The sequence below is a fragment of the Peromyscus maniculatus genome, chromosome 1, assembly GCF_049852395.1.
Source record: "Peromyscus maniculatus bairdii isolate BWxNUB_F1_BW_parent chromosome 1, HU_Pman_BW_mat_3.1, whole genome shotgun sequence".
Lineage (NCBI taxonomy): Eukaryota > Metazoa > Chordata > Mammalia > Rodentia > Cricetidae > Peromyscus > Peromyscus maniculatus.
Window position 1 is genome coordinate 57,824,659 of NC_134852.1, and position 17,903 is coordinate 57,842,561.

Below are 17,903 nucleotides of genomic sequence, written 5' to 3' on the forward strand. Positions count from 1 at the left end.
CAGTGAAAGGTGAGCTACATACTTAAATAGAAGGGAACATTATTAATAAAAAGAAGAGGAGTCTGAAGATTTGGGAAATTCTTAATTTATTTAGATTACAAAAGATTCTAAAGCCAAGATAGCCTGGAGCCTGGAGCCTGGAGCCTGGAGCCTGGAGCCTGGAGCCTGGAGCCTGGAGCCTGGAGCCCATTTCTTTGGCCTCTTACCTTTTAGACTCAGTCTCCAGAAGTGTGACAGCATTAGTTTCTGTTGTTTTAGGCAACACAGTTGATGGTGATGTTAGGGTGGCCCTGGAAAACTCATAAACTACTCAGATGCAACAGAACAGAAACAAGTTGAAGTATATTTGGAAGGACAAAACATTGGAAAGACAAAATTTTGAATGCACAAGTGTGCTTTAAGGAATGGCTCTTGTGGATTACAATGGCTATTAATTAATAAAAGTGAAACTAGCCCATTCTGGTACATGGAAATATCTAAGGTAATATCTTCCTTGATTGCCAGAGTCTTCAGAATTAGATGTCATTTTGAAGCTATTAGAATAATAGGGATATAGGAATATCAGTAAGGACTCACCATAGCAATGTGATGTACTCCCCATGAAAAATTAACCAGGAATCAGGTGTTGTGTATAAGAAGTAAACAAAATGAACATGAAACATGACATTCTACCATGAAATAAATATTGAGTAAAGTATAATAGAATACCATTTTCAGAAATCAATTCTATAGTGTTTGGTTAACAGTACTATTACTGCTGTCATATGCCACTTTATTTTAAAAGTCATATACCAGCTTATTTATTTATATATAAATAAAATACATATTAAAATAGAATATAATCAAAAACTATATTTTACATAGCTAGAACACATTTGATGGAAAACTTATACCTAAAATTGTTAAGAGGGGTTTAATGAGAAACTATAAAAACCATATAAATTCACAATACCAATGATTTATCACCAGTCATTCACAGGTAGACAGAGACATACTTTCTTCTTACCTTGTTTTTTTATGTTTTTTAAAAACATGTGCTCGCTTTGGCAGCACATATACTAAAATTGGAACGATACAGAGAAGATTAGCATGGCCCCTGCGCAAGGATGACACGGGGCTGGAGAGATGGCTCAGAGGTTAAGAGCACTGACTGCTCTTCCAGAGGTCCTGAGTTCAATTCCCAGCACCCACATGGTGGCTCACAACCATCTGTAATGAGATCTGGCTCCCTCTCCTGTATACATAATAAATAAATAAATCTTAAAAAAAATATGCAAATTGGACAAATCCATTACTAATCAATTCATAGACAATTTATGTGATGAAAACTTATTCCTCAAATATACTATTTATTTGTGGTACATTTAAAACTAAAACAAATACCAATGGAATCATTAAAAAAATCATCCAGTGAATGAAAATAAATGGCATTTAAATCATGCAAAATAAAATCCATTGCAAAAGAAAACATTTGTGTTATTGATTTAGTAATGATGAAATAATTTTTTGGCCTCATCTTAGTGAAATGATGTGGGTGTAAAAGGGATAAAGAGTGAAATTAAATATAAATCTTCTCTTTGACAGCTTATGTTGGAGAGAATGTGGAGCAAGGGGAACACTCCTCCACTGTTGGTGGGAGTACAAACTGGTACAGCCACTTTGGAAATCAGTATGGCGGTTTCTCAAAAAATTGGAAATCAGTCTACCTCAAGATTCAGCTATACCACTCTTGGGCATGTACCCAAGGAATACTCAATCATACCACAAGGACACATGCTCAGCTATGTTCATAGCAGCATTATTTGTAATAGCCAGAACTTGAAAACAACTTAGATGCCACACAACTGAAGAATAGATCAAGAACATGTGGTACATATATATAATGGAGTACTACTCAGCAGAGAAAAGCAATGACATCATAATATTTGCAGGCAAATGGATGAAACTAGAAAACATCATCCTGGGTGAGGTAATCCAGACTCAGAAGGACAAACATGGTATGTACACGCTCATAAGTGGATACTAGATGTAAAGCAAAGGATAATCAGACAACAACCCACAACTCCAGAGACGCTAACTAACAAGGAAGACCCAAAGAGGGACACATAGATTGCCCTGGGAAGGGGAAATAGATGAGATCTCCATGAGTAAATGGGGGATGAGGGGTGGGCAATGGAGGGTAGGGGATAGGGGATGAGAATATAAGGGAATGTTATGGTTGAGCTGGAACAGGGATGGAGGGGAAAAACAGTGAAAGAGATACCATGACAGAGGGAGATATCATGGGGATAGAGAGAAACTCGGTGCTAGGGAAGTTCTCAGGAATCTCCAAGGATGACCACAGCTTGGACTACTAGCAATAGTGGAGAGGGTGCCTGAACTGAACTGGCTTGCCCCAGTGATCAGAATGGTGAACTGTCTGATCTAATGGTCTATCATCACAGAGTTTTTCTCCAATGACTGATGGAAGCAGGTGCAGAGATCCACAGCCAAACACCAGACAGAGCTCCAGGAGTCCAGTCAAAGAAAGAGAAGAGGGATTCTATGAGCAAGTGCCTCAGGATCATAATGGAGAAACATGCAATGACGACCAAACCAAACTAGAGGGAACTCATGAAAGTTGGATCAATGGCTGTGGAGTCTGCATGGGACTGGATTAGGACCTCTGCATGGTGAGACAGTTGTGTAGCTTGATCTGCTTCGGGGACCCCAGACAATAGGATCAGAATCCATCCCTGGTGCATGAGCAGGCTTTGTGGAGCCCACTACCTATGAAAGGACACCTCGTGCAGCCTTGAGGCAGGGGGAGGAGCTTGAGGCAGGGGGAGGAGCTTGGTAGTTGGGAGGGAGAGTCTGGGGGCGCAGGAGGAGGGAAGAGGGGGATCTTTGATTGGTGCGTAAAATGAATGAAAAAAATTTCTTAATGAAAAAAATAAAAACTAAATCTCTTTGTTTAAAAAGAAACTTCTTTTTGAAAAAGATGAGAAATAAACATACACATAATAAATGTTTCCATAAAATCTTCACACACAAAAAAAAAAGACATTACATGAAAGAGAACTGGATACAGTTGTTTTTATTTAATTACTTGGAAAATCCTGAAATGATTTGAATGTATACTTCAATGTCAGAAGAACTGAGACATTGAACAAGGCCCAGAGGGCAGGAAGAGAAAGCAAGGAGGAGCCAGAATGAAACTGAAGAACAGAGGTGCAGGCTAAGGTAAGCAGTGCACCATGCAGGGTGGAGGGGGCTCCTGTAAGAAAGTTAACACTTTGTTATGAAAAGCATCTTACTAGTAACTTTCTGATAACCTTTTCCAGGGCTTTACATAGCCAAGGCTGACCTCAGTCTCACTATGCAGCCAATAAGGACTTGATCATCTGATATCCCTACCTCTGTCTCCTCAGTGTGAAGATTAAAGTATGTACCAATGTTCCTGCTTTGTGTAGCATGAGCAATCCAATGAAGGGTCTCTTGCATGCTGGGAAAGCATTCTATAAACTTAGCTGTATCCTCACACCAAGTTTCTAGTTGTTGTAAAGCAGATAAGGAACCTCACTAGAGGTCAGAGTCATTGAATTCTATTTTACTTGACAAAAGTGACAGTTTCAAACCATCAAAATTAAAGGCCCTGCTTTCAAGCCTCCTGGCTATTGTGCTCATAATGACAGCTTGTTAGACTTGTGCAGGCCTCTCTGAGCTTAAATGGCATCTATTATGTGTGCTAGGAAATGAGGCTGACTAGAAATTCATCTGGCAAATTCCCCTTTTCTGTACTAATGACATGAGACATGAAGTGTTTGCACCTCTCTCAGAAGCAAACGTTCTTTCAAAGGTATTCTGTGACTTAGACAGAATGAGAAAATGCACATTTCTCCTGTTCATCTGACAATCCACTGCTTCAATTTCAGACTTGCTTTTTATTAATCAAATGGTATGAATTTAAACCTTCCCCCAAATATCATTGTTTGCACAGCACAGACATCACTCACTTGTAATTCCTTTTCAGTTTAGTCCTGTGGAAGTTAATAGCAGAGGTATATTCTGAGGAGCATGGTTTACCCGATGTGGGAATTTTGCAGTATACTTACACAAACCCAAAAGGCACAGCCCCACAACACTGGAGCTGGTTATATGACACACAACATCACATATGTAAATCTTCATTGATGGAGGACTCTGCCTCAAAATTGCATAAATGTAGTTATATTGATCTTTGGCTCTTAATTAAATTTCATAGTTTTACCAAAAAAAACTGAAATTTTTGTTTTGAAGTTTATTTATTTCATTTATATACTATTGTTTCATATAAAAATAAAATATAGTTATATATGTTTTGTATCTTTCAAAATTAATAAGCACTTTAGGTAAATCAAGAATAGTTAATGTAAGTTACAACTTCAAAGATGAAGTGAAAGACAGATGAAACTTCCCCAAGATAATGGGAGGAGAAGCCCTGGTCAAGTGGAAAGGTACTGGAGGTATTCTTGGGGAGTCTCAGCAATGGTGGACTTCTAAGTGTATCTAAAAAAAATCACAGATCACAGACAGGCCTGAAATCATCTGCATCTACTCTGCACAGTGTGTTCACTAAAGAGAGGAGACAAACATTTGACTTCTCTGTTCTGCCTTCCCATCAGCCTTCTTTGTGACATCTCAATTGGTGTAACATAACAGATTAGGGGAGCTAGATAGTGAGAGCCTTGAGTTATCTATCAGAGAGAGAGAGAGAGAGAGACAGAGACAGAGACAGAGACAGAGACAGAGACAGAGACAGACAGACAGACAGACAGACAGACAGACACAGACAGAGAGAATAAATAGCAACATTCATTCTCTCCAGGGTTCTATTAATCTACTGTGGTATTAAGATCATGATTTAATCCTAATCACTCTATTCCTCACAATCACATTCATTTGTAACATATATTACAATAACTATCTTACTATGGTATTAAAATGTGCTGTAGATGAATTTTGAGGAACACAGTTGCATAATGAAATAATTATTGTTATTATACTGAGACATTTCTCGTAAGAATCCTGGACAGGTGATGAGAAAGGAGAAACCATTTGAGTTTTACAGTAAAATGGTAAAGCTGACTATAATAGGGAAAGGTAGAATCTCTCTATGTAAAGTTAATATGGGCTTTGAAAGCCTCCAACTGCACACATCTGTATTCTCTTGCCTCACGTTTGTGTGAATTACAAAGACCTTCTAATGCAGAAGAGAGGCAGGCCTGATTCTGAATCTGTCAGAATTTTAGAAAACAAAATAGCAGTTCATATTCTAATATCAAAGACTTCAAATCACTTTCTTCATATATTTCTCAACTCCATGTGAGCATTTTATAGGATATACGTGTGAAAATATCTCTAGGTTATATTTCAGAAATATTGTTTTTTACTTTGGGATGTCGAATTAAAAGTATTGTTTGATATTTTTATTTTTGTCTAGTTGTTTCAAGAAGGAAAACAAATTTAAGTGCAAAACAATAAATGATAACCTTAAATATTATAATGTTAAGTAATAACTTTCAAAAAACTATTAAATTTATAGTTCCAGGGCAAATAATCGTTCAGGAGATAGTTAATTCCCAAGTTAATGCAAATAAACTAATATGATTTGCAGTTGACAACATAGAGAATCAACATATTTGATTAAGTTGGCCAATATTGCCTTTCTGGGGGAAAAAGACAGAACCTACAAAGTTAATGCACTGCTGACTTGGTTAAAAACCATATAAAAACCATTCTGCTCCATTTTATTTCACTATGACTGCAAAGGTACTGCACAGGAGAATGAGATTTATACCATTCTCATTAGTGATCAGTTCCATGAAAGCAGGACTTTGGATACAAAGATCTGCTTGGGCTTCAGATGTGTCATCAGTTCTTGGTGACCTGCAGAGGGACAGCTGAGCAGAGTGGTGGCATTTCAGAGATCATCCTTTCTAGGAGCAAAGGTTCTTCTCTGACTGGCTGAGCTGTACACTGGACTTGATAAGCAGCTTTTGAAGACCAGGACCCTAGCAGCCTTTGATGGGCAGGGCTGAGAGCAGGCTGCTGTGCTGAAGATGTTTGTGAGCTGAGAAGCCTTTTCTTCTCCTAATGCCATGTTTATTACTGCTTAAGCAGCTCAGTTAATGAGTGAGTGCACTCTCCTCTGTTTGTGTCTCTGCTTTGTTCATTACTATACAAAATGTTTCCATCTTGCTTCTTCCTAACCAAGCATCCTTTCTAAACACAATTCCCTATCTTCTTTGTTCATGACTTGAGATTGAGCTTCCAGTTGTCAATAAAGCCCCAAAACCACTTTGTGCCTGAGGAGGCATAGTTCTGTGCTCCTCCCATCTGTCCTTTACAAAATAAAACACAACAAAATTTCTGTATTATCATGTTACCTTTGAATTAGTTACCCTAATGTTTTATATGTAGCTTCGTCATACCATTGTTGATGTGCCATTTAAAGGTATCTCTTGTGTTTGTGTAGTTGTAAACAAGGGCAAATTAATTTCTGATGAATCTCTGTATCTTCTCTATTATCTGTTCAAGAAACTGATTTCAGTAATATCCACATATTCCTGACAGTCAAAAGACCTCAAGAAAATTTCCAAAAATATCAGCGTTCTGGTGTAACAAATTCACAATGCAAAATAGTGTTCATGTAGCAATTCAAAGCCCATACCTATAATATACTTGATGCATTTTTATTACTGTGTAAGGAACAAAGAAAAATATCACATTCAGATAAACAATAAATACAAGCTTTAAAAAGGCATGTGCACATTAAGGTGTAAACTCTAGAAATCATTCTTGAAAAAAAAAGTTACATGTTAAATGTAATAATGCACCTTTACGCCTAATGTCCTTATGCATGTTTGAAATTCTCACTTTCAAATGGATAAGGAAGGAGAGGCATGGGACAGGATCACAAAGGTCCTGACAGCAGGGTTTGTAGAACATAGATTCTGATTTTAACAAAGGCAAACATGGGCAGGAGACCTGCTCTCTTACCATTGCCATGGGTCAAGTCATAGCTGAGAAGCATGAGATGGTACAGCAGGAGGCTAGCTATGGCTTTGCCATTCCTGTAAGCTTTTCAGCATGAGGAATATTGTGAGTCAGGAAAATACTTTCCGCTTCTACAATACTGATAGCTATCTCTTAAATTAAACATAATTACAAATCAATACACTCTCTAAAACTTGAAAACACACACACAAAAAAAACATATAGAGCAAAAGAGAGAGGATGGGCCAGGACTTGTTGAGATATAAACCTTAAAAGATATTTGATGATGTTTTCATGAGTTAGAGATTGTTAAATTTGGAGAAGATTCATATTTAAATCAAATTCATAGACTAATGTAGATTACATAGACTCAAATTTCTCTATTTTAACAAGCAAATATAACTTCAATTGATAACATAACCTTGCATTTTAATTGGGTGTAGGGAAAAAATTAAGAAGTTAATATGTCAGGATTTATGAATAAACTGAAATTAAAAATGTTAAGATTTGTAAATTATGACAGTTTATAATTTTACTTTATTATCTAGTTTTACAATGAAATATATTTTGTATACTCTATCTGTCTTAGTTTAGCTTTCAGTTATTGTGAAGAGACACCATGACCTCAGCAACTCTTATAAAGGAAAACATTTAATCAGGACAGTTTTAGGGGTCTAGTCCATTACCATCATGGAGAGAAGCATGAGAGCACACAGGCAGGCATGGTGCTGTAGAAGTGGGTTAGAGTTCTACTTCTGGATCAGCAGGCAGCAGGAAGAGAGAGTGACACTGGGCCTGGCTTGAGCATATGAAACCTCAAAGCCCACCACCCTGTAACATACTTCCAACAAGGCCACACCTCCAAATAGTGCCTATGAGTCTATGGAGGCCATCTTCATTCAAACCATCACATTATCTATGGCATACATAGCTAGTAATATTCATGTTTTAATCTTTTCACAATTTTTCTATTACTAAGCCTAAAATGTTGTCTAAAACTAAATAAGCACAGTTAATTTCCAGCATACAAATTAAACTTAGCTGTAATTAATAATCACAGATTTCAAGATTCACTAAGGACTGCATACCTGTGGTCATTATTTATTATCTCACACTATGACAGTCATGGACCCCATGAGTTTGTATGATACATATATCACTACCAGGATACTATAACTCAATTATGAGCTTCAAAGCTCTTTCATAAACTAATATAGTACACACATAAAAATGTCATGTGGACATCCACCTGCTCCTCTTTAGATATTATACTAACCTGATTCAGTAATATAAAGTTTGGTACTTTTGTCTACTCATCTTTGCAGGGAGGGGGCAGCAGGTCTGAGAGTAGGAAAAAATGTAGACATCTAATTACTTCTATGTATTTCAAAGGGATAAAACACTTTGCTGTTAAGGGAAGCAATGGATGTTCTGCCCTGGAACCAAATAAGCTTTCAGGGTTAGTGGAACTAATTTATGCATGACCAGAGGATGGAAACGAATAAATTTCATGGAGAGAAGAAGTTTGAAATATTGATGTCATGGAGGTGAACATCTAAAATTACTCTATCTTCATTTAGAAAATTTTAATTTAAATACATAATTCTATTTCAGCTTTGAAAAAAATTCTGTTCCCAGCATAGGACAAAGAGTGGAACAGCAAGAGTGTATATATTCTGTTAAAATCCTCCTGATAAGTTAAGAATGTAAGCAGTGAGGATGCTATGAGCCACATTGTCCACAACAGCCACACCCACTCTGCAGTGATGTCAGAAACTGTGAGTGATTTGGGTCCTTAGTTTCTTTTAACTTTATGTGTGATCTGCAAACATTTTTGTTAATGGGGCTAAGAATATTATACACAATCATAACTATTTTTAAATGGAAAGAACAGCATGTTTGAGATGATGCACCAAGAAATAAGCTCTAAACCCTCCATGTGCAATAAAGTCTTTATTTCTCCACTTTAAGCTCTTTGAATACCTGCTAGTGGCCAGGCACTATCCTGACACTTTAATGTACTAGAGCTCTTTAAGTATTGCTTCCCACTTCTAGAAAAAAATTCCAACATGCATATTTTTCGTGACAATAGACTTACCAAATAGTCTATCGCATTTACCCAAATGAATTGTGTTTTCAGTGGTATAGGTGAGAGGGAAAAGAAAGAGATGCGAGCACAAGGTCTATGGCTGTGGCACATTGCTAAGCAGGATGCAAGGCCCAGAAATTCACTGCACGGCACAGTGTAGCACAGACGGCAGCTGATCTCAGCCTGGATCTAGGCTGCTTCCACCTCACTGCCTGAAGTCTGCTAATCATTTCCACATTCTTGAAGTCATCTTCAAGTTTCACAGTTATCTTCATTTACTATATAACATTATTTATTCATTTAGCAATCAAATGATGTTGAACTCATAGAGATGCTTAGCAGTGTGTAGAACACATCCAAACTGCATCAGCATGCAAAAAGAAAACATGATAGGACATGAGTATCAGGGCGTAACAATTCTCTATAAAGTGGTGAATGCCTCACCACATCCAGTCACCTTTGCTTTAATATAGTTACTCTAAAGCCTTTGCTTAAAAATTCATTTGCTGTATTTATTAAGGGCTTAAATTTGTGCTCACATGGATATGTGGGGCTCTTCATTATTCTTATCTTAACTGATAGCCCATAGAAAGAAGGGTGAAATGTCAAGATTATTCTGAAACTGACTTAGTTAATAATACTGAAAAGAGGTCCTTTTCTCCCTGCCCTCTGTCTTCCTTTTGTATCTGCATTAAGAATCTCTCACTGATGACAAGTGGGCTTCAGTTCACACAGCAATGTCAAGTGATTGATAGTAGCTGCTTGAAGCCAATTACAGAAGGAAATTGTAAAGCCAGTCCACTGTCAACAGGGAGAACAGCTCTAGAAGATTCTACAGTCTGCCTTGTACCAATGACTAAGACTGGTGATGTTAGATGTATCTGTGCCACATGCCTGTGTTATCCTCTTATATCATACCCTGAGAATCTTCTGTTGATCTGGATTAAGTAAGTGGAAGACAGTTTATTATTTTTCTTATAATTGAGGCAAGCCCTGCATCTCAGTTGTCACCTAATCTTATAGCATCTGATCTTTAATTACTAACAGAATCGAAAAATCTATATAGACTGCTTTTTTATGCGTGTCATAAAAGACCTTGCAGATGTTTTAAGTCCTATTTATAAAATAAACAATAATTACAGTCAAATATTATACTAAATGAGCCTACCATGACTTATTTATCTTTATCCATGAGGGTTTTAAAGTTTAATGAAGAGAGTGGATAAAATCAAAGCAGAGATATGGCAAATAGTTCTCTGTTGAAAGAAAGTACAAGCAGTTTCCAGAACTCAGAAAACAGAAAGTAGCTCAACAAGGGCAGAGACAGATGGTGGTCTTCCCAGACAAGGAGTCAGGAGTCTATACTCTCTTCTTCCCTGGATTTACAGCTAGTGGGGAACTTGTGTTTTGTTTTGTACATCTGGAGGCCAAAAGTGAGTAGATATGACATTCTGACTCAGAATGTGAGTCTACACATTGTGTATTCCTCTTGAACAGAGTAAAGAAAATACATACCTAGGCTTTAAAACTACATATAAAGTGAGCACTGTTGCTGTGGAATAATCCTTTTGTGCTCTATGAAAATGTGTTGCTCTCATTGGTTTCATAAAGTACTAACTGGCCAATAGCTAAGTAGGAGAGCCAGATTGAGAGAACCTGGAGAGAAGAAGGGTGGAGCCACCAGCCAGGTGCTGGTGTAGAAGATGAGGTAAAAAACCATGAGCCGTGTGGCATCACATAATAAACATAGGTTAATTTAAGTTGTAAGAGCTGGTTAGTAACAAGCCTAAGCTATCAATCAAACATTTATAATTAATAATAAGTCTCCATGTCATTTACTGGGGAGCCAGTGGTCCCAACAAAAAAAAATCCTGCCTACATACTGTTGGATTGTCTTATATTTAACAGAAATTAGAAAGGGGTACATAATTGGGGAAAACGAGGCCATATGAAAAGTGACAATGAAATAGAACATATGCAACATAAAATGCAAATGTGAATGCTGGGACTATGAGGTTACAAGTGGATGTGAGCAGACAAAATATGAAGGAGAGTGAGGGAGAAAAACAACCAGAAAAAAAATATATATATACATATATATATATATATATATATATGAAAATGTCACAAAGACTCAGATTACTCTGTATGCTAATTTAAAACTGAAAGAAGAGTGTGAATGCTATTTTGAACTATTAAATATAATATTAATTAGCATATTAGTTTAAAGATCTGGCATATGCCAAGTTGTTATAAAATCTCCCAAAGTAACTTAATTAGAGCATTTAATTAGCTGTGAATCACCTCTATAAATACGTTTTCTCATATTTTTGCTTATAAACTGTTGGTCTATCTCACCTAAGACAACAAAAGACAGGAATATAATTATATCTTTCCTCCATACACACTGGTTGAAATGAAGTTCTTATATGCTCAAAAAATAGTCTCAGTCAGGTATACAATTCTATGGGTTATGTTTTCCAGCCTTTATTTCAATCTGTAAATGGAGTTTGAAGTCTGCAGGGACCCAGGCAAAGAGGTTTCTGTAGCTAAGGTAAAAGGAGCAACATTCCATTTAAATCATGATTTTATTCATAGGAATTGACAGGCTCACTTAGAGAGTCCAGTCTTCATGTATACATAGAACAGCCAATGTAAATCTGCAAAGTCAAGGAGTTGTGTGCTTCACAAGATCATCACTGGGAGTGAGTGCCCCGAGAAAGGCAAGAGATCATTTCAGACTGAGCAGTCAATAGAGACTGTGTGGAGGAGATGAGATTTAATAATGTTCTAAACAACAAATTGAATTTATAAAAATGTAGAATGTGACACATTTCAAATTTGAGAAGTAAGCAAAGCTGTGCAAGTTTGAATGTAGGGATCACAGTATCTTTGCTATAAGTCAAGAGAAATGTTTATTGACTTTAGCCAGTATGGAGGTTATTACATGAGATAGTCTCCTGGACTATCTTGTATGTGGGATGGAAACTATAAAATGTGTGTCTTCACATTAAGCAGAATCATAGAAAGATTCCTTCTCCCTAGTGTTCTATCCCAGACACCATAATTTAGAGAACCAGAAGGAATCCATACTGAGCTAAGCCTCCTTAGAATAAATCAACCTGGGATATGTTGTCAGAGCCCTGACATTTTTGTAGAGCCCAGATTCGTAGCCTCCAACTCCTAGAGAATTCTCAAAATAGAGACAAATCAGCTCACCACTCTGGGGTGAAAAATGAGTAGTTTCCCTTGATGCTAGTTTGAGTGGTTTAGCTCTGTTGGCTGTCTTTCTGCTGCTCATGAAGAGATTTTCACAGACAATGCAGCATAATTCAAACAAGAACCCCAGTTAGTAACAGAAAGGCATAGTCACTGCATTCTCTCAATTTTTTCATTAAAAAGAAAAGAAAAATGTCACAATTTTCTGAGGAAATGAACTAGCAGTGCTAATCCTAAAGATTTGAGGCAGACTGATTTGTCAGGAGATCAATGACAGCCATACTGAATCTACAATCAGATTCTATAAGTTCTTCAGTTACTTCACATCAACTTCAAATTAATCTGAGTGATTAAATTACCACTTCTCCCAGTTCCTAATCCAAAGGTTTGGTCTTCTCAATAGAGGGACTAGCAAGGAGAAGACAAGAGTTATATGAAACACACACACACACACACACACACACACACACACACACACACACATTTTTCAGCTGAAAAGTAAATTGTCAGTTCCCATAATTTTCTAGATGGCTGCTTTATTAAACATGGACATGAGAAAGTAAAACTTATGTAACAAATCCATTCTTACAATAATTACAACTAAATGTTAGTCACACTGTGCCAAATATTTAGCTACAATTTTGTGCTTTCACTTGTTTAATTAACATAAAAATATATTTGTTAAATATTTTCTCTCACTTTGATAAATGAATATAGTGTCACCATTTGATGCTAGAATATGTTTTTAAACATTACTACTGTGTCCAAATACAGTCAAAAGAATGACCCATGGTGAACAATGACTTGGGGAACTGTGAGAGGCTCCAGGAAAAGAGGCAGAGGGCCTTTTACCTCAGTGCATTTTGTTCACTGGATTGGTCATGGGTGTGATTTCATGTCTCCTGTGTTAAACACTTACATTCAATTTACAAGACATGCTTATTCTTGTTGGATGTCAGAGCATAGCTATAGAACCCAATCTGGTGAAAGGATGTGCTGAGTGCTGTCCTCAGTGTACCCTGAATCTGGATACGGCCTTCTGCCTTGCTTTCCTGCTTTCCTAGATATAATCTATAGTATATTCCAGGCAATTGTGTTTAAATCTGTCCTGAGAAAGTTCTGGGAAAGGGTAACTCTGTATTTAGTATGAGCTTATTGACATTTATTTACATTTATTTTCTGATCATACTTTTCTGAACTCAAACAGCCTTCCTTGGATCATTGCTTTTTTTGTTACATCTGTGTATAAAGTATACTGAAACTGAAGCAAGGCTCTCTGTAGTGGTATTTGTTCCGCCAATGACCTTGGGCTAAAGGGCCCAAAGGAAGCAATGCGTTCTGCTGTTGTACATGACCTCTTAAAAGGAGAGGGAGAAGGGTCCCATTCCCTTTCTCCCTGCTCCTGCCTGAGAGGTGGATTCACTCCTGGTCAGATCAGAGGATGACTTCAGCTGTCCACCCTGCTCTGTATTCCTGAGTGTATTTTCTCAATTCACCTTAATAATTTTCCCAATACTTCTTAAACAGACTCCCGTGGATTTATTGCTTTAGTTATCTATAGCATTAGACTGTAGTCTGCCTTATCCTTTCAGGTCCTCAGATCATGGGTCCAGAAGACAAGATCTGCACAGTTGGTCAAAAAGTTGACACTACTGAATATATAACAGAACCTATAGAAAATGTTCACTATAAACATAGCCTTAAAAAGTAATTGAATTTGATCTTTTGTATTGAAGATTCATTTCTCATAAGAAGGTAACTGTTATAGTTCATGAAGTATATTAAGCATAGACTCCATCAAGTAGCATTTGCCGAAGCTGCACTGAGTAAGTACCTACTGCATGCAAGTAATGCTATAGCAGGGACCACTGCACACAACTGCTAAGGACAGAGTCCCCAGGTTCTGAAGATCTCCCGTGTATAGGCTGCACCATGGGCATTCCCTCCAAGAAAATGCCTGAATGAGACGTCAGGGTCAAAATGCCTTTTTCTGAGGGAAGAGTTCACAACTTCCTTACACTGTCAGATCAGTGACACTAAAGATCAATCAACCCTCATCTGGAAGCAACAGGTGAAGATTATTTGTGGAGCAGGCCGTTTAAGATGACCAGCATAGGCAAAAAAAAAAAAAAAAAAAAAAAAAAAAAAAAAAAAAAAAAAAAAAAAAAAGGCCGTGTAAAAACCATCTGAAATAAATGATAAAACTGTTATTTCACGTGAGTGAAGCTTTTATTTCTATTTTCTTGCAATGTATCTCATAGTCCTTGTAAATGCTATTCTAAAAGTTGGACATGGCCTCCCTGTCTAACTTCCCCTTACTTGGAAATCCCAAACTCTCTACAGATAGTAACTAAACAGTGGGGTTTCCTTGCTTTCAATGGTCAAAACATCATTAGTGCATGAAATGTTAACAGAAAATGGGGTTGATCTTCACATGTTTTAGTTCATTAATTGAGTCTCCCCTCTCTGCCATTCTCTTTGTACAGAGATTGACATTGGGGGCTTTGTTGACTCCCTGTGGGAGGCCTTAACCTTTTGGAGAAGTAGATGGGGGAGAGATGAGAGGGGGAACTGACTGGTATATAAATAAAAAACAAATTTTAAATAAATAAATAAATAAATAAATGAAAGACACAGCAAAGTTGGTTAATTGGTATTTTTCTGCATTAAAGTGTAAACAATTCAGCCTTTATAAGCCACAGGGTCTCCTGGTGTGAGCCAGTGTGGGGAAGAGCTATCCTTTCACTGCACATTCCTCAGGCCTGGAAAGAACAGTTGGAAAATCTGTTTGAACCAGAGCTTCTTAGATCCTCTTTCCTGATTAAGCCAGTTCAGTTCCTCTCATGTTGGCCTCCTGCTTTTCTTAACGAAATGAACAAATATTTCAGGGTCAGTGTGACCTGAGGCTCAGCACAGAGATCTGTTAGTCTTATTTCATCAAAGATGATTGTTCCCAGTGCTGGGGGAGTCTCTTTAGAAGACTGAATTTGTGAAGCCCTGCAGTTGGTAGCTGTTCCAGATTTGACCTGAAAGTACCATCCCCAGGAGGCTTCTGGCAACTCTCATGCCTACCTCTGACCTGCCCTTGAGGCAGGGCCGAGAAGGGAGTGCTTAAGACCTGAGATCTGGATGTGCAGGCTCTCTTGATTCCTTGTGATCCTGGATGCTGGATGGTAGACCAAGCAGAGTTCTCCAGAGAACACTGCTGGACTTCACTTCACCTCTCCCGGACCCTGTAACCAACCCCTTTGCTGGCTGTAAATCACCCCCAAATAAACCTCCTTTTTAACTATGTGGAGTTGCCTTAATAAATCCCCTCCAATAAATCCCTGTGTTAATTTCTCTTCTTGAATTGCATGGTGCAGTTTACAGCTGTTCAATGCCTCTTTACACTTTATTTAGCTGTTTACTGACTGTAATGGTAGCTGTAAGCCATACTTCATTTCTTCTTTTTTTCTTCAATATTTATCAAGCAGTACATTAATAAATGAAGGCTATTTTTTTTTTATTTTTGAGACAGGGTTTCTCTGTGTAGTTTTGCGCCTTTCCTGGGACTCACTTGGTAGCCCAGGCTGGCCTCGAACTCACAGAGATCCACCTGCCTCTGCCTCCCAAGTGCTGGGATTAAAGGCTATTTTTTTTTTAAGATAATGTCTTTCTATGTAGCCCTTGGCTGCTCAAGAGATTTTCTACATAGATCAGTCTGGCCTTGAACTCATGGAGATCGACCTGCCTCTGCCTGAGCACTGGAATTAAAGGTGTGTGCCACACTACACAAGGCATTAATGAAGGTTTGTTTGTTTTTTAAGTTGACATATAAGTATTATGCTGCATCCTCAGGGAAGGAAAATTATTCCTATTATGCCTTACACTCATTCATGACTGACACATTCAGTAACTAACAGTATTTTTCAGGAAGTTCTCTAGGTTTTTATAGTAAACATGAAAGGCTGAAGTCGTACACTGAAGAGCATTACTCTGCTTCCCTTCTGCCCATTTTCTTATCCAAGGATGAGAACAACATGGTACCCAATTGTATATTGATGCCTCTCTGGTGGGGAAAAGCTGTGCTGTACAAGATGTCAAAGGCATAAACAATACATACTGCTCTTTGTAGTGTAGGAGAGAACCAGGAGTGCACAAGGAAGAGGAGCAAACAAAGGCCAACTGTCCCCTCAACCAGCATTCTGATGAAAAGGCCAAGTTGAGGATCTCAGGGTTGGGACCTTTCCCGTGAGAATACTCTGAAGCTGAACACCACTGACTTAATGACAGAGTCCCACTTCTTTCCCTGAATTTTCCTCAGGTTCAGGTTTTCCCATTGTAATGTTGATTGAAAATGGGAATTATTAAATATAGCTCTGCTTCATGCCTCTCTGCTAGAGAGTTTATTCTTGTGCATGGTCTCCTCCTTACATAATGCATCTGAGAATTTCATGAAAGTTTGTGCAAAGCTAAGCCATCCCTCCGACAGCTGAGAGGTCGTCACTTGGTGAGCTCTCTACTAATGTCATCTTCCTCTCATTTTCATGACCTCAGTGACACATCCAAGATCTCACACAAGCTATATTCTCATGCATGTGACTCTGTTCTTGCCCCCAGTGTGCTGAGTTATTTTATTACATGTTAATCTCTTGTTTCATTACATGCCTGGGTTGAAGAGTAATCCAGGTGTATTTTAAAAGTACTAATCCTGCATATGAGTTACTATTATTAGGACCCAAAGAATTCAAAAATTTGGGTACACAATGAGAAGAGAATAGTAGGGCCTGGAGAGATGGCTCAGAGGTTAAAAGCACCAACTACTCTTCCAGAGGTCCTGAGTTCAAGTCCCAGCACCCACATGGTGGCTTACAACCATGTGTAACGAGATCTGGCACCCTCTTCTGTATACATAATAAATAAATAAACCTTAAAAAAAGAGAAGAGAATCGTAATGGACAAAATAGATATTTACTGTCAAAGAAAAAAATCATTACTCCTGGCTGCATTTATTTCCATTGTGTTACCAGGACATTGAAAATTTCCTTAAACTAATGCAAGGGATAAAGCACAAAGCAAAGTGTCCAAATGGGACTTGGGTTAGAACCAAGTGGCCCCTGTGACAGAGTAGTATTGATTTCATGGTTATTGAAAATCTGTATGGTGGTTCCTCCAAAAACTAAAACTAAATCTACCATAAGACAGAGTGATAGCTTGCCTAGTGTGTGAATATATACATGAAAAACTCTAAGGTGATGTGCCATAGAGACACCTGTATCTCCATGATCATGGTCAAACCATCTGCAGCAGTTAAATTCAAGAGTCAGCTTTGATGTCTATCAACAGAAAAATAGATATCCAAAATGTGTTATATGCTTCTTAGCTATGAAAATACCATCATGAGAGGTCTCTGTAATTGAATGTTTAACAATTTTCAAACATTGGCTCAAAATGATTAAAAATTGCACATTTTGTTCAGATGAGCCAGCGTGAAGCACCCCCAGTACATAAGCATACAATTTCATGACATTTCTGCAGAATTGTAATTCCCACACACATTGAGTACTATTACCCCTGTTAGAATGAGAGAAGGGTA

At 37.8% G+C, this 17,903-nt stretch overlaps 1 non-coding gene across 1 annotated transcript; it reads left to right on the forward strand.

Annotated features, from left to right (window-relative positions):
- The first annotated feature begins 1,034 nt into the window (after positions 1 to 1,034).
- Positions 1,035 to 1,140, forward strand: LOC143271231 (U6 spliceosomal RNA). The gene has a single exon (XR_013048453.1). It is a non-coding gene; the product is annotated as a U6 spliceosomal RNA (small nuclear RNA).
- Positions 1,141 to 17,903: the final 16,763 nt, after the last annotated feature.